At 41.8% G+C, this 15,559-nt stretch overlaps 1 protein-coding gene across 7 annotated transcripts in view; it reads right to left on the minus strand.

Annotated features, from left to right (window-relative positions):
* The window catches only part of BCAS3 (BCAS3 microtubule associated cell migration factor), a 344,583-nt gene that overhangs the window by 87,734 nt on the left and 241,290 nt on the right, over positions 1-15,559 (minus strand). The gene's annotated exons all lie outside the window — the stretch shown is intronic.

The following is a 15,559-nucleotide window of genomic DNA, read 5'->3' on the forward strand; positions in this document are numbered from 1 at the left end:
TATTTTCTTAACATCAGTAAAATATGTTAACTAATATTATATTTAGTTAGCTGAACTCCTCCGGGGATTAAAGGCCCACTGTGCCTAACAAAACTCTGTCTTGAAACAGAATAGCAAATGTTATTTTAGTACAGAGTATTTGATAGCTAATCGTGCTATAAAACTATAAAATAAAGTTGTGTTTATTGGTACAATTAATCCTTCCATAGCCCACAGGGCTACGTAAGAAAATGGGGAGATGAGAGAGTTCAGATTGGGGGGGGGTGGGGTGAGAAATGAGGGATTATTGGCAATAGGGAAAGGCCAGGATTGAAGCAGTGGATGTGACTCACAGGGAACTATTATTATTATTATTCCAGTTGCAACCAAGAACACCATCTCCATCTGGGAGTGCCAGAGAGATTAAAAAGGCAAATGCTTCACACAGAAGGAAATTCACCCCCAACCAGAGCGGAACGTGTGCTTGAAGATTTATAGAAGTCCACGAAGCACTAACACACCAGTACCCAGCACAAAACACCCCCACCCAATTCCAACAAATATATTCCCTAAGATAATGCAAACCGCAATTCTTTCCCACTGTCTGGATTTGCTAAAAGGTTTTCCAGTTAACAATAATCTGGAGTAAAGCATAAGAGAAGAAAACACTCTGTGAAGGAAGAAACATATGCTTGAAATCTAGCTAGCATGTTAATTGTGGTTAATATGTGAATCAGATTAGGAATGTAAACAACACTAACACTCAGAGCCTTTGCAGCGACTTCCTATTTTCATTTTTACAGCTTTGGCATTAATAAGCAGCAATTGCTTACAGCTGCCAAAGGCTTCTCCTGCACCTCAAGTATAGGTTACTGTATACTAATGGATAGCAAATGTTTATAAGCCAAAATGTCTAGTGCCTTCATCTTGAATAGAAAAGAAATGCACCTGAGGACAATAAAGAGAAAACTGTGGAAGTTCTGATAAAATACAATTTTATACCACTTTGTACTAGTCTACCCAACCTCTATGTAGGACATGACGATGGAGAATAAAGTCAGAAGTTTACTGCGAATCCCTTCAGAATGCCTTTGGGATGTACATTTTACACGGAAACAGCTATAAATCTCCAGTGATTTATGCACTGATCCACAGAACCGAAAATCACCTTCGGTGCAATGAACTCTTCCCTAACTCTAAAGGAATTCAGCCCACAGAGACCTGTCTGGTTCTCCTAAAGCTCCGCAGCGAGTCAGCACCAAGGCTGGCAGCAAAGCTGCTGCTCCAGGTTCGGTTACGCTTCCTCCCTTACTTTGTCCCTCCCATCTCGCCCAGGAAGACAAGGGGCACCTCTTCCACAGATTTTGCAGCAAGTGTGATTTGCATTTCTGAGGGTGATTAACTGCACGTAAATAATTTTCTCATATCTAAGGAGTGCCCATAGTTGTGATGACAAAAAGGAGAAATTAATGATAAACAGCATATGGTGTGTTTTTGTATCCTTATCTGAAATTCCAAGCTGGATTAAATACGCGAGAACTCTGCTAACCCCACCTCGTGTCACTGTGTGGGCTTTGGGATCACTACTTACTGCTCCCATAGCACAGCCACCTGAAGGTCCCAGTCCAAGCAAATGCTTTAGACATCTTATCACCACAGAACAAAAAGCAGCCAGCCCCCGAACACCCCACTACGAGACTGGAAAGAGAAAGTACAGGTGGCAAAAATAACCCACAGACCTGCCAAAACCACAAGGTACCAGCGAGATAGGAATGATTTTAGTCTCGCAAGCGATAGCCACACATGTTGGGAATGGCAGCGGGCTCAGGTAGTCGCTAGATTGACCATGGGCTCAGGTTCATATTTGTATTAAGGAAAAGCTGTCAACCTCCATCAGGATTAGACCAGTGTTGTGCTAGGTACTGTGCAAACAAGTAGTGAGACAAAAACTCTTCTCAGGAGAGCTTCCTTCTAAATTACAGAAAGTATTTGTATCGTTATTGCAACTAATTGAAATTACAAATAGTGTTCCCAGCACAGCACCTCTGAACAGCCCCCAGTGCTGATGGTGGTATCAGCCTGCTGACAAAGCTGGTGCTAGCCACAGCTAACACGCAGGAAGAGCTGGTAGACAGTGCCTTTTCTAAAATAAAACACTGTTTGATGGAGTCATTGCATTATGTCAAAAGATAAAAAATAAACTTGTGGGATGGAAATAAACACAGCTTTTTAAATGAACCTAATAACATGAAAGTAATGAGTTTGGAAAACAGATGTGGAGAAAGGAAAGCAAAGGCTACAATACACTCCACGCAATCTGGGGAGGAATGATAAAATTTACAAGCTGTTTTGAGTCCCGAATAAAAGAGGTAATCAAGCCAGGCTGAGTTATAAGTGGGAAGGGTACAGCATCCTGCAGCAGAGACTAAGCAGAACACCTCAGCCTTCTGTCCTGGATGTTGAGGCTTTCCCAAGCTGCTGGAACTCCAGCCTAATTCTGAGTTCGGCAGTTCATAATTCACACCACGTACTGTAAGGCCTTGTCACCCTTTCTTTGCCCCATGTTTGTTTGATCTTTTGCATTCTGCTGGAGCAGCAAACCGCTCGCGTACTTCTGTCACTGACAAACGTTGGGGCAAGAGGTGAAATAGTAAGGGAAAAAAAATCAAATCAAAAGGTAATGTAATATCCTAAAGAAAGGTACCTCGTTGCAAGACAAAGTACACAGAGAGATTATTTCCATGATGCCCAGTTGCCTCTCCTGTTAATCATGATTTATGGTAACATCTATGCAAGAGACCCATCGGTTAGCGAAACCATGTTACTCTGTACAAAGTGGCTTCTCAAAATGGCACTGTGAGAAAGCTCTCCTCTGCAGTTGTTTTACTTTGCCTCTGAAAGCTTTCAAATTGAACTGCTAAAGTTCAGCCAGCATCTAATTTTAACCGTGAGTTCCAGGAGAGAGTAAAGCTGGTGGGAAGATTACAGAGTTCCTTGAAGCTCTGACCTACAACAGGAAGAGAGTTGTCAGCCTTCATGTCTCTCACTCTAAATCCCAAGGGAAACAACACTGGCAGAATGTTTTATAACACGTTCCCACTGTAAAATTTTGTATTTGAGAAATATGATGCTTGCTCACTCCTTCTCCTAGACCTTTGGTGTGTCAGTAAAACCAGATGACCTTAAATGAGTAATTTTAGTTTTGCCTTTACACCGCAGCTCGGATACTCAGGGTTCACAGGGTTCTGTTTACAAAATCACAGAGAACTGATATTACACGAGAGCAACACATGCACCCACACCTTTAAAATATTTGCAAGGAGCTGGCAGCTTGCAATAATGCCTTTTTTTTTTCTGCCTTCTCAGGTTAACTATATAACTCAAGAAATGCCCACACGGAAGGCTGCAATCTGTGATTTTCATAAGGAAGGCTAAAAGGCTTCTGTCAAAGGGCCAAAAAGCAGCATCTGGTAAAGAGCTCAGGAAAGAGAAATTAAAAATAAAATAATTGGATTATGACCTCTCAGCTAATGAAATCAGATACATTTTTTTTCTTCAAGTCATAGATTTTAGTCAACGCACAGCGATACAAGCCCGGTTCCACATTGCTGCTAACTGCCCGGAGGATCGCAATTTCAGGTGTTGCACAACATCAGGAAGCAAAACAGGAATACAGCAGAGAAACGGAATACATTTTCATCCTGCCAGCAGAGACCAACTTTCCTGACAGTAATGAAGGTGTGGTGACAAATAACCAATAACTAGACAGGATATGAATAATAAATACGTGAAAACTGTTATTCCAGTAATAGGTCTTCAAGTACACGGGCAGCTGAAGGAATTCAGTCACCCTGGAACAGCTTAGAAAACTTTTTTTTCCCCTCGTTCTCATTTCTCAGCTTTTTAGCCCCTGGAAACGATCGCTCAAAAGCTGAAGCCCAACGAGTCAGAAGCAAAGGCCTCCCCGCAGCTTTGAGCAAACCCACGTCCCACCAGCCACCGATGCGGCAGTCGCTGCGTGCGCGGCCGCTGTGGGAGCAACGGCAAGGGCGGCTCGCTGAACTTTCTCCTCTCCTCTGTTCCTTCAGATAATGAAAAACAGAAACACCATGCTGGGACTCAGCAGCATTTTGAATGATCCAACAGTTGTTACATACCTCATGTTATCTGCTGCTGACCCTAAATTGAGACGTCTGTTAGTCGGGGATGATGATTTTTGCGCTCATGAATAATTAGTTTTGCTGGGTTTAAGAAAAAAAAACCCTTACCTTTTAATCACAATCTAAATGAAAAATGCTAAAAGCTATTCCCTAACATCTGCCAGTTTAGCATAGATTTAGAAATAAAAATCAAGAAGTATAGTCTCATCTCAGGGAATTACGTGTTCAAATCCTCATGTATGGAGATGAGAATGTGTTAACATTTAGAGTCTTCTGCAGCATATCCGAGGCATTAGGATGGCTTAATGAGTCACTGTCTGAAACCAATAACAAGTTAAAGTTCCTCTCTCACATACACACACGCACACATTTAATTTTGTGTATAATTACTCAGTTCTGAGTAATGACAATTTATTAGATTTTTCCCATCAAACGTACGAGTCGCTAATGTACAACATGCTCGTAACACACAATGCTCTTTCCAAGAAAGGCAGGAGTTATTAGTGTACCAAGTGTTAAACGTAACCATGCATTTTATCCTCCCTCATCTCTCTCAAAATATTTCTGAAGTGAACTTAGTGGCTGTGAAAAGCAGATTTTTCTAACCAGGGGATCCATTTCTAAGGGCGAGAGAGCAGTTCGATAGCCATGATTACAGCCTTTACAAATGATCAGCATTAAGTTATACAGTCAAATAAAGCACAGCCAAAGGGAACTCTGTCTTGAAGGAGTGAATGGACAGCAATCATTTTCCTTTTGCATTTAATACAAAATATACTGCTGTGGCATTTCAGAAAAATAAAAGCTTCTCTGCCATATTATTCTACTTAATGCCTGGTGGGTTTCCACAGAGCTGGCTGCAAGGTAGAAAGGAGGAAATGTGGACAAGAGAGATACTGAAGAATTACATCATGTGCTAGGTCGGCAGTGCATTTCATTTTGACCTTCTCCTAACACGAAACAGCCATGAAAAAGTCACCAACAGTTCCAGCAGTGACGGTATAACGAACGAAACTAAACCTGTACCAAAACGCCATGTTGATTCAGCTAAAGCACCTGGGTCATGTAAGCATGTAACTAGTACTGCTGGGCTTACCAGGACATCCCACCTTCTCTGAATTTCGATCCGCTGGCCAAAACCAAAACCGAACTGTGCACGTGGCTCAAGCGGAGTCCCTCAGGACTGCTGCCTTCAGGGAGATGGTGAGGGAAAGGAAACACAGCCTGTCTCCCAACACACCTTCGAGGCTTCACTGGAGAATGTGTAGTAAGTTCCTAAACTGGTAGGATTTACAGAAACTTGGTACACATTACTAGGATTAATTAAATGTGAAGGCAATACTTAGGGATGAGAATGAGAATTTGTACGGTTTTGTTGAGAAGAAATGCTTTCAGTGGATAAACCGAGGCGGCTTGTAGGGCAGGAGCAGAGCTCCGGGGCCCATCCGCCCCCGGCAGCCTCTCCCAGCCCGACACGTCTCCACGGCTTCCCTTGCCCTGTGCAAGCACAAGGCCTGGTGGACACCTCGCCCACGGGCCTGCGCTCCACTCCCACGTCCTGCCATTGGAAAGGCCGTCAGAGACAAGGCAGGTTGGAGCAGAAAAGGAGGCCTGGAGAAAGGAGCCGACTGGCACCAACCCTGCAGCGGCACGGGACCCGGAGGAGACACCTCCGACCTGCGGCCGTGCCACCCGGCCGCCCACGCTTCCCCTCACATGGTGGTTCTCTGCATATTTAACATGGGTCTTGTTGGGACAACACCCTCGTACTCCCCGGTTCCTTTAGGAGAGGTACAGCCCGCGCCAGGCCTGCAGGAAGGCAAGAGGACGAGCTCCCCGGGAGAAGGGCGCGATCTCCCCCGCCGACCGGCCGCCCTTGCCCCGCCGAGCCGACACCGCTATCCACGGCGACGGGACCGAGCGACCGCTCGATTCCCATGCTTTTTTTATTTATCCATTTCTATTTTAAAAAGCAGCCTGTTCCCTTGGCCCCGGCGTGCCTCCCTCCCCCCCGGAGCCCTGGGTTATGTGAAAATGCGTGTGCCAAGCGGCGGAGGCGTGGTGGAGCTCCTGGCTCGCCGTGACATGCTCCTGACGTACTGTGTGGTCAAGGAGCCGGGACTGGGGGGCCTGAACGAGGGCCAAGCCTTGCACTTCAGCTTCCTGACCTGGCAGCCATTCAGAGAGACCCTGCTAAGTGCTATTTCCTAAATACACTAGCTTTTCATAACAATCTTACCACATTGCTTTCCTTTACAAGCTCTCTTAAAAGAGAACTGGACTCCTTCTGGTTAATCTACACAGACTGCATTTGGAAGCCATCAGAAACTGAACTCTAAACAAAACGTTATTAATGTGTTGTAATCTGCCCTCAACGTTCCAGATGAAAAGAAAATGTTTTATAGTTTTGGAGTATACATTTTAATTGCCTTTTAAGAGTGCATATACTTTTAGTGCTCTCTGTTATAAAACTGCAGTATCTGTTTCTTGATAACTGTTGAATGATCTCAGCTATTTTTATTAGGTTTTCTCCCCCACCCTGGTCCCCTTCCTTAAGCTACCACCACTGTAAGGCTTTTTCAGACCATTCCTGATATTAGGCTGGCAAATGGTTTCAGTCTAAGATAAACTCCATTATAAACAACTTCTTTACAACATCCCCTCACTATAAAAGCACTCGGATTCAGAAAATTAGTTCTTTAAATTAACTTAGAATCCAGCTACTTTCGGTAAAAATCTGATCTAAATAAGGGCTACACCAAGTTTCCCAGATTTTTGGCCCTTCCCCACTCGGTTTGCTCTCGGTGCCTCCTTCCCGTCGCGGCTGGAGACGCTTGGCTCGGGAGGGATACAGGAACTGGGAGCAGAGCCGCGCTGGCGAACCCCGCGGCAGCCTTTGGAGCCGCTACGGCTGCCCCCTGCCCTGCCGCGGCCGCCGGAGCTGGCAGAAGGTGCCTGGCAGCACCTCAGCCCAAGCCACCGAGAGAAGGTGGGTTCGCGGCGTGCTCCTGCCCGAGCTGTAAGCCTTGGCTTGCCTCGTGATGCAATTCCCACTGGAAGTGGGGAGCGGAGTCTACGAGGTTTTATCATGCTGAAGCGCCTTCCCTTGAAGGAGACGCTGCCTTGTGCAATAAGGCACAAAAAGGTCTTTTAGTACTTCTGGGATAAACGGGAAGGGGATCACAAAGTCACCTGGCATGCTTGCCGGGTATTTCCTTACTAGAAAAGTACTTGATAAAATAAATAGAAATCCAGGGCCATAAAGCTAATCATGGGGTTTGTTGTTCATTTAGTTGCCGTTTCAAAAGACAAAGGGAATGCTTAAAAACACTCTGTTTCAGGAAATATCAGGCATTTGGACATCACTATTATTCATCATTGTTTGTATCAACAAATGTGCTAGAAAAGAATGGCTCTAGCCAGCCATTAGATACGCACTCCTTAAAATACCAGAGCCTGCTTTCCTAGTATTTGGTTCTTACACGTCTTCACTATTAGTTTCTTTTAAAGAAAATTAACTTTCTCAACCCCCCAACGTTAACTCTTAACTCCTCCTGTGATGTCTCTAACACCTCCCTAATACCTTTTTGACTTGCAAGATATTATTACTTGATACAACGCAGGCCAGGCTATTTCGCAGTGGGAACCACATTCAGGGCTTGGAGAACAATCACTTTTCAAAGTTTTCCTCTTATGCAATTAAAATATTTTAAATGGCAAAGCCCCTCTCTCACGTTGGATTGGGATTCATATAATGCAAGTGAACTACAGTTTATGGTTGTTCTTTTAGTTCTTTTTATCTTCAAAATTATCAGCGCTTGTAATTTTTTAATGTTGTTTTAAAAAATATTTTTCAGTATGCAGATGTGCTTGTGAAGATTAATGGACTGGGAACACTGGAATCTTGTATTAATCAGCTACAGGGAAGGCAACAGCTAAGTAAAATTTTCCATAACGCTGCACACGAGTTTAACCAGCATCTCTGCAGATTGCAGAGCAAGCCTCCCTCATCTTGGAGGATTTCTTCGGGCCTTCTCCAAGACAGTTTTCATTTAGGTTTTGCAATGATAGCAGTCATGGATGACTCTTGCTGCTAAGCTGTTCTCTGAACACCAAACAAGTCACATCACGGGGAACCCTGTCAAGTGTTTATCACGGTTCCTGTTATTACAAATAGCTGATTTGTTCCATGTGCCAGTTAATGTTTTGGCACTGCGATGGCAACAGCCACCCCACATTGGAGGCTCAGCTCTCCAAAGTGCAACTGAACGCCGGGACCTCAGGCCAAGGGGTGCAGAGCCACAAGGAGTCCAAGCCCCCAAGAACCAGCGAATTTATCCTCAAAATCATATTCCACCCCCATTACCTGGCAGAGAGAGTCTCATCACAAATGCTTTAAATAAAGATTATATGGAGAGAAATCTGCTTTCTGTAACAGGATAATGCAAAAAAATCCCCACCCCAAAACACTGAAAGCCAGTGTGCGTGCACACATTTAATTAAGGGCTAGGGTAATTACACCAATTTCATTACTAATTGGATCAGTTTAAACCTGCTACATTGAAAGTAACTTGGCAGACAAAAAAGTTACCATAATTATAAAAACAACTGGTTTCTTGAGTTAAGTAATTCCACCAATTAAGTAATTCCACCACGTGTAAAGCAAACCCAACCTTGGCCATTCGTGTAGCTTTGATTCATTTTCAGCAACGTGCTCTTTCTCAGTGCTGATGTCTACAAAATCCAGCACCATTACTCATGGCAATTGTTTCTGAGGGTGGATCCATTCATGCTGGTTGAAATAACTGAATCAAATTTGCCAAAGTGATGGGAAAACAAGTTCTGTGAAAAGGCCCTGGTAAAAGGAAAACTCACCTAAGCTTCTGAATGCTGCTTTTGGTACAAACCTTTGAGGTTTGAAAAGTCTGAGTACAATTTAAATGATACCACCCTTGCTTCGAACCTTTCTACTTGGGATTGCTACAAAAAGCAAAACTTTCCTCCAGCAGCGCAAGTCTCCGAATAGCTTTGAGTTTGCCAAAACCAGAAAGAGTTGGACATCTCACAAGAAAACCTTGTTTTCGCTGATCACATTAAATAGGTTTGTGAAGGCAAACTATGGTGAATGAAAAAGCTGCTGGCCTGCCATCAGCTCTCCTCTCACCAACAGGTACTACTCAAGTCAACTGAAATTACCACCAGGAAAAAGTGTGAATAAATTCAGATTCTATGAAATAAAAAGGCAAAGAACATTTTATTTTCTGTTTTCAGCTTCCCAGAACAAATAGAAATTCTATAATTCTTTAGAAAATTAAAAAACACAGATAAATCCCTGTTTTTCATGGCTGACATTTTCTATTACAAGACTAGGGACCTTCAGAGTAAGTATTTCTAAGAACATGTTCCTGACAAGTTGCATGTTAATACTGATTGAACAGTTCCTATAGGCAGCAAAAGTCCTCAAGTGGGAAAAAAGAAAGAAAACCATAGAAATGATATTTAGCTGATCTATATCACACAGCTCCATCTCTAGGGTGTTACTGCCATCATGTCTGTAAGAAGGGATTTCATGTGAAATTCTGGAAGTTAAACAATGTTCGACCTACCCATACATCTAATACAAATTAGCATTAAGAGGCTATCTTTCCCTACATATATTAATGCTGAACATTTATCTGCTGAAAGAAGCAGATAAATTAAAAACCACTGCAGTTTGTAAAAGAGCAACTGCTTGGGAAATAACCTTTTGAGCCACTGGAAAAATTCTGAGTTCAATCAACTTTATTTCCAGTACAAAAGCGATTAGATTTTTCCCATCAGAAATCAGATGGAGAAGTAAATTAAGATTTGCCAGCGATGGGAATTCTTAACTTGTGGCATAAATAGAATTTCCTTATTATTTTCGGCCATGGCCATCTATGTAAACCTCCATTCCAAACACAATTTGTGAGAGAAAAAGACGTATTACAGAGTTATCATAGATACCTACATTTAAATTGAACTTCCCTCCTTCTTTTTAAGCAAAAGCTACTCTAATTAAGCTTAAAACAACAATCAGCCCCCAAGAACCAACAGACTTGGCTGCTGTTCCATTCACCCAAGACTACGACTGAACTGAGAAATCTGATTTAAGCAAACCCAAACCATTTGCATCCCTTTTAGCCTCAGAAGGCTACAGCTATTTTTGTGTGTGCATCAGCTGCTCCTGAGAAACCAAAACACAGATAAAAATGCAACTTTTTAAGTGGTTCTTGTACACTCAATGAAAGTATTTTATAATGCAGAATATGAATTAAAATTAAATACATTGAAAATAATTCTGCTTGTTATAATGCATGTGGAGCATCAATAGTGGCTCCTGGAGAAACAGCCTCAGCGACACAATAGTTCAAAATCTTTTATTTTTTTCTTAAATAATGGGCATTTTCGTGAAAGGTTTTATCTTTTGACTTCCATGATTGATTTAAAACACTCTTTACAGGAAACAGCCTGAGAGTGTCCGTAACAGGGAGATCATCTCGTGGTCTCCTGCAGCAGCTACAGTACATCAGATTAGAACGAGGGACACTGTCTCCTTTCCCTAACGGCAAACACGACTCATGCTCTACGAGAAATACTCTCTTCTTTCCCAGGTATAGCTCTAACTGATGGAATTTTACTGAGGACCTCTTCTCACTTTGACTCATACACCACAAACTTTCTTCTTTTCTTTCTGTGATTTAATCTGAATTGTTTTAAGGTTAAAGTGAAGATGAATTCACAATAAATCCACAATGCAAGAAAGAGGGTGGGAACTACAGTTCAGAAAGAGCTCTACAATGGCACCTAGCTCCTGCCCTGCTTCCTCTCCTTCACTCCCTTGCTGAGCCAGGAATAAATCTACCGAACAGAGGAGCAGAGAAAAAGAGAAGATGAATTAGGTAAGACCACAGATGAGAAAAATTAAGACAGAGAATAATTTCTGATTATAATACTGGCTACCTAAAGTTTGATCCAAGAGTGTATCTTAACTAGTGTTTTAGAAAATATTTGAAAAGCAAGGCTGCTGGACTGGAACTGCCTCCTGCAGACAGAGCATGTTGCTCTCATTTATCCATGGATCATTCCTGTTGACGACTTCTTGGCAGCTGAAAATACATTCCGACTGTCTGAAGACAGGTTCTAAAATTTTAGATTCCCTCTGTCAACAGCTAGGTGATCATCTCATCTGCAATACCTAGTGGATCAGCTAACCCTTCTTTTCTATTTTACTACCAATGATATTTTCTTGATGGGTATTCCAGGTACCACAGACATTTGTAGGCTGTAAACCTGGGTCCCTTAAATCAGTAAAGCACTATTTCAATCATCTCACTATGGCATCAGGTGAGTCTATTCAATACAGAAAACAAGCAAGAGAGCAGATGTAATAAATGAAGGATTTCTTCTGGCCAGAAACCAAATACTGCTGCTTGAAATTAAATATTGTCGTGCAAAAGACTGATCGGGGCATCCCTACTCCTTAACGGTGTGGCTAGGAACTAAACAAAAAGATGACTGGGGGAACACAGAGCAAGAACCAGACTCCTTCCCACAACTGGAAGAAGAAACCCTTGATTGCCTTCCCATACACACGGTAGGTAATCTCTGAAGGAGACAAAGTCCAACCATTTGCCCCCAGAATCCAGGCTTCGGTCCCTCCTTCTGCAGCATTACCTCCTGTAGGCTCAGTGGTCCCCAACAAAAGAGTCAAGAGTTTTATGGAAAGCGGCTGTTGCCCAAAGTCCTGAGTACAGAGAGAGAAGTTCTCCCTTGAACCACAACCATGGAAAACTTTGAGTGTTTGACTGTAAAGCCCTTGTGTCGGGCTCCTTGCTGAGCATGGAGCCGGCTCAGCCCAGAGCTCAGGGCGAGGAGAGCGCAGGAGCTGATAGCTGCTGCACCCACCACAGCTTTCCATGGGCCTGCGGCACACAAATACTCCTTTTAAAATAGCTACAATTTAAAAGGTCATGTTGTAAAGTCATTCAATTAAAATAGTAATAAAAGAGTAAACATTAACCCACAATTTTTCCTTAGGTCTTTCTTATTTCCAGTTGGTATCATTACTCCCAGACTAAGTTGCACCTTATGAATCTGCAAGTTCATCTTGATTAAAAATCTTTAACTTCTCAGTTTTCAATGCAAGAAAACTAATGTCCTTCCATTCAAAATTACCTACTCCTTGCTCTCACAACTCCCATGGTATCTTGAGTGCAGCAATTACGTATTATCCATATTATTTGTCACTACTGAGACAGAAGTACATGAAACATGGTAAAACTGTCACAATAAAGGAAATGAACTTTTTCACACTTTAATGAATGCAGATTTTACACTACGCAAAGAAGACAAAAGCTAAAACTCCTGGTATAGCCTGGTAAACATTATCCAGCTGGTGGGCTCTTGCAAACATTCCAGAGTGTCTTGATTGCTTAAGTTTCAATCATTATTACTCAATAAGGTTTTCAGAAAATGCAAACAATAAACACTTTCTTAAAAAAGAAACTGAGATAAACCTATGCAGAGAAAAACCCACCGGGCAGATCAAGGAGAGCTGTAAATTGGCCCTGCTCCATGTGAATTAATGCAAAGGCATTGATTTGTTCTAGGTTAATGATAAGGACTCTCTGTTTAATTTTAGGAAAAGAACTATCATTTTTCTGATTGGCAACCAGAGCTATATATTACACAACCAGAAAGCCAAAGTTTGGCTTTGCAAGTGACTAATCAAAGTCATTTGCTAATGATTTGAAGCCAGTATTGTAGACAGTTTTCCAGCTCATCTGAGAGGTGAAAATCAGACCAACTCCAGGGACCATCTAGAAGCTACATGGACACGAGCTTTTTTCATGGCAAAAGGAAATGCAAGAAGAAGAGAAATTAAAATAAAATCACAGCAATAAAGTCAACAAGACAGCAGCAAGATAAGGGAGATCAAACAACAAATTGCTGCTTGTGTTCCTATTCCTTATCTCGGAGAAATCCTGGAGGACAATGAATGTCCACTCCAAGTGCCACAACATCCACCCGAGCGCCGGCAAAGCAGCTCCCTTTGCCCCGCGTCCTGTGGAGCACGGATACAACTGCCGAATCCCGTTTATTGGCCCGGAATCGTATGTCTAAGCAGTAACTGTAATATTTGGCACTTACTTCTCTGTATTCAAAGAGTTAAGCTATGTCCTATAAAGATAAAAATCTCCACTTTTATTATTTTGTGAGGCTGCCTAACAAACGAGGATCCAGCTGTAATTGTAACATTCCAAGCTCCGAAGGCGCCAAGTTTTACTAACTATAATTTAACTGGTCCAGCTGATGCAGTCCAAATTCTTGTTTGGATAATCAGCCTTTGTTTAAATATGTACAAAAAAAAGAAAAAAAAAAAAAAAAAGCAGAGGCCAGCATTAGCCTCTAGGCATGTCATGTGAGCTTATTACCCCGAAGCTTGCAGTAGCAGACACTCATGCACAAGAGGAGGATTATTTTGCTAGTATTACTGTTACGGTAACATATAATCAGACCTTCTCCCCCCCCAGCTCCCACTCTTTTTCTTTTCTTTTTTTTTTTCTCCACAATTCACAAGTCTTTTTTCCAAGTTCAAATAAAGTTTAAAGGTGAAAAGGTCAAGAAAGTTTCATGACTGGCTGTTGAAAGAGGGAGAAATAACCAGGGTCTCCAAGTTTGCATATACTAAAAGCTCAACAATTTTGTATTTTGCTGCAATTCATAACTTTACAAATCCCTTTTGTTGGATCTGTTTGGACTGAAATTAAACACTTGTTAATAATTTATAACTTAATATAATTAGAAAATAATAATAACTGTCAAGCAACGACATTCAATACATAAAGCAACTTGAGTGGCTCATTAGCTTATTTGTCAAAGCAACAATTTCCATCTATTTTAGCTCATTTCTACTGGGAAGAGCAGTTAAAGAGCCACCCAGCTTGCTTGGAAATCATTTCTCCACCAGCTGGGAGCAATTCCCAAATTGCTGCACCTCAGCCCATCCAAGGGATGCTGGCTCATTTTAAAAGCAGCCTCAGCTTGCCTTCAGGAGGTGCCTCCACAGAAGGGGAGGCCAGAGAACGCATCCCCCAGCAATATGCTGCACATCATTTGCTCTAAATTTTACATCGGAATGGAAGTGTAGCAGTGCTTGGCCAACAAACTGACCGTCAATCCTCTGACATCAGAAATCACCGTGCACCAGACAGCCAATCTTTTTTCTCCATTTTCTCTCCTTGTGGGTATCTATGACAACTCTATTTTTGTTGCATATTAATTTATGATGTTAAAAACCGTCAAATTTAAGTTTACAAAGCAAGTAAGTCCAGATTAAAAATCAGTCTCTGCTCTCAACTCAGTCAGTCTGTCCAGATCCCGAGCTAGTGTAAACTGATTTGAAGTCAGTGCTGCCAGAACAACTTGCAGTAGTCAGGGATCTGCTCTTGTTTTCATCTATTTATCTGATACAATTTCAAATTTACTTATTAGGTAAGTCTGTCTTTTTATTCCTTTCAACTCCTCCTCCTCTTGATTCTGTTTCTTCCGTCCCATTGCCTGTAAACTGAAAACTGAACACATCTATTGACCCAGCAACTCCCTGCATCACCTCTCCTCTCATCTAGTTCTTCCCTTCCTAACCCTGCCCTGTTTTGTTCCCATGCTTTGCTTATATTTATTATCCATCTTTCTGTAATATTTCAAGTAAGGAGAGAAAGGCTTCAAATATTGCACGTTATTTAACAAGCACAACAGTTCTCAAAATATTGTTTAGTATTTCTTGAAGCTGAAGAGCTACCCAATTTCCTAATGTATGAATAGGTTGTGGGGTCCTTTAAAGCGACCATGTAAATGAGAAAGGCAATAAGAGAAATGGTATTTAAAAAAAAAAAAAGTCTCCCATGCTTTGCCCAGAAATCAAATGGTGCTACAGAGGAACCAGAAGATGTCACTCTGGCTAATTGGAGTAGGTCCTTATAATTAATCTTTTAAAATTCTTTAATCATTAGTTAAATGTGGAAGGTTTCGTTTTTTAAGTGAATCTTCTAAAACACATGGAAAAAAGATATGAATCAATAAAATTGATCTAAAACATATTTTTACTTGAGAAAGGATTACAGGATTGGATCTTAACATTATATACCTAAAACCATTTCTTGTTCCACTGCCTTTATAGTTCCAAAAAAAATGTACATTTTGGAGACAAAGGCCTTTATCCTCTTAAGTGCTGCGGATTTCATGCCAACCTCCCAATATAAAGCAGACTTCAGACTTATACCCAAGAGAAACAGTCTCGGAAAGATTAGATTTTCCACCACAAAATAAAACCCTTGTGTGGTGAACCATACCAGCTTCCACCCTACCTTCCTCCTAAGTGCTTGTTCGACACAGAGAAA

Source organism: Nyctibius grandis, chromosome 18 (assembly GCF_013368605.1).
Source record: "Nyctibius grandis isolate bNycGra1 chromosome 18, bNycGra1.pri, whole genome shotgun sequence".
In the NCBI taxonomy this organism is placed as follows: Eukaryota; Metazoa; Chordata; class Aves; order Nyctibiiformes; family Nyctibiidae; genus Nyctibius; species Nyctibius grandis.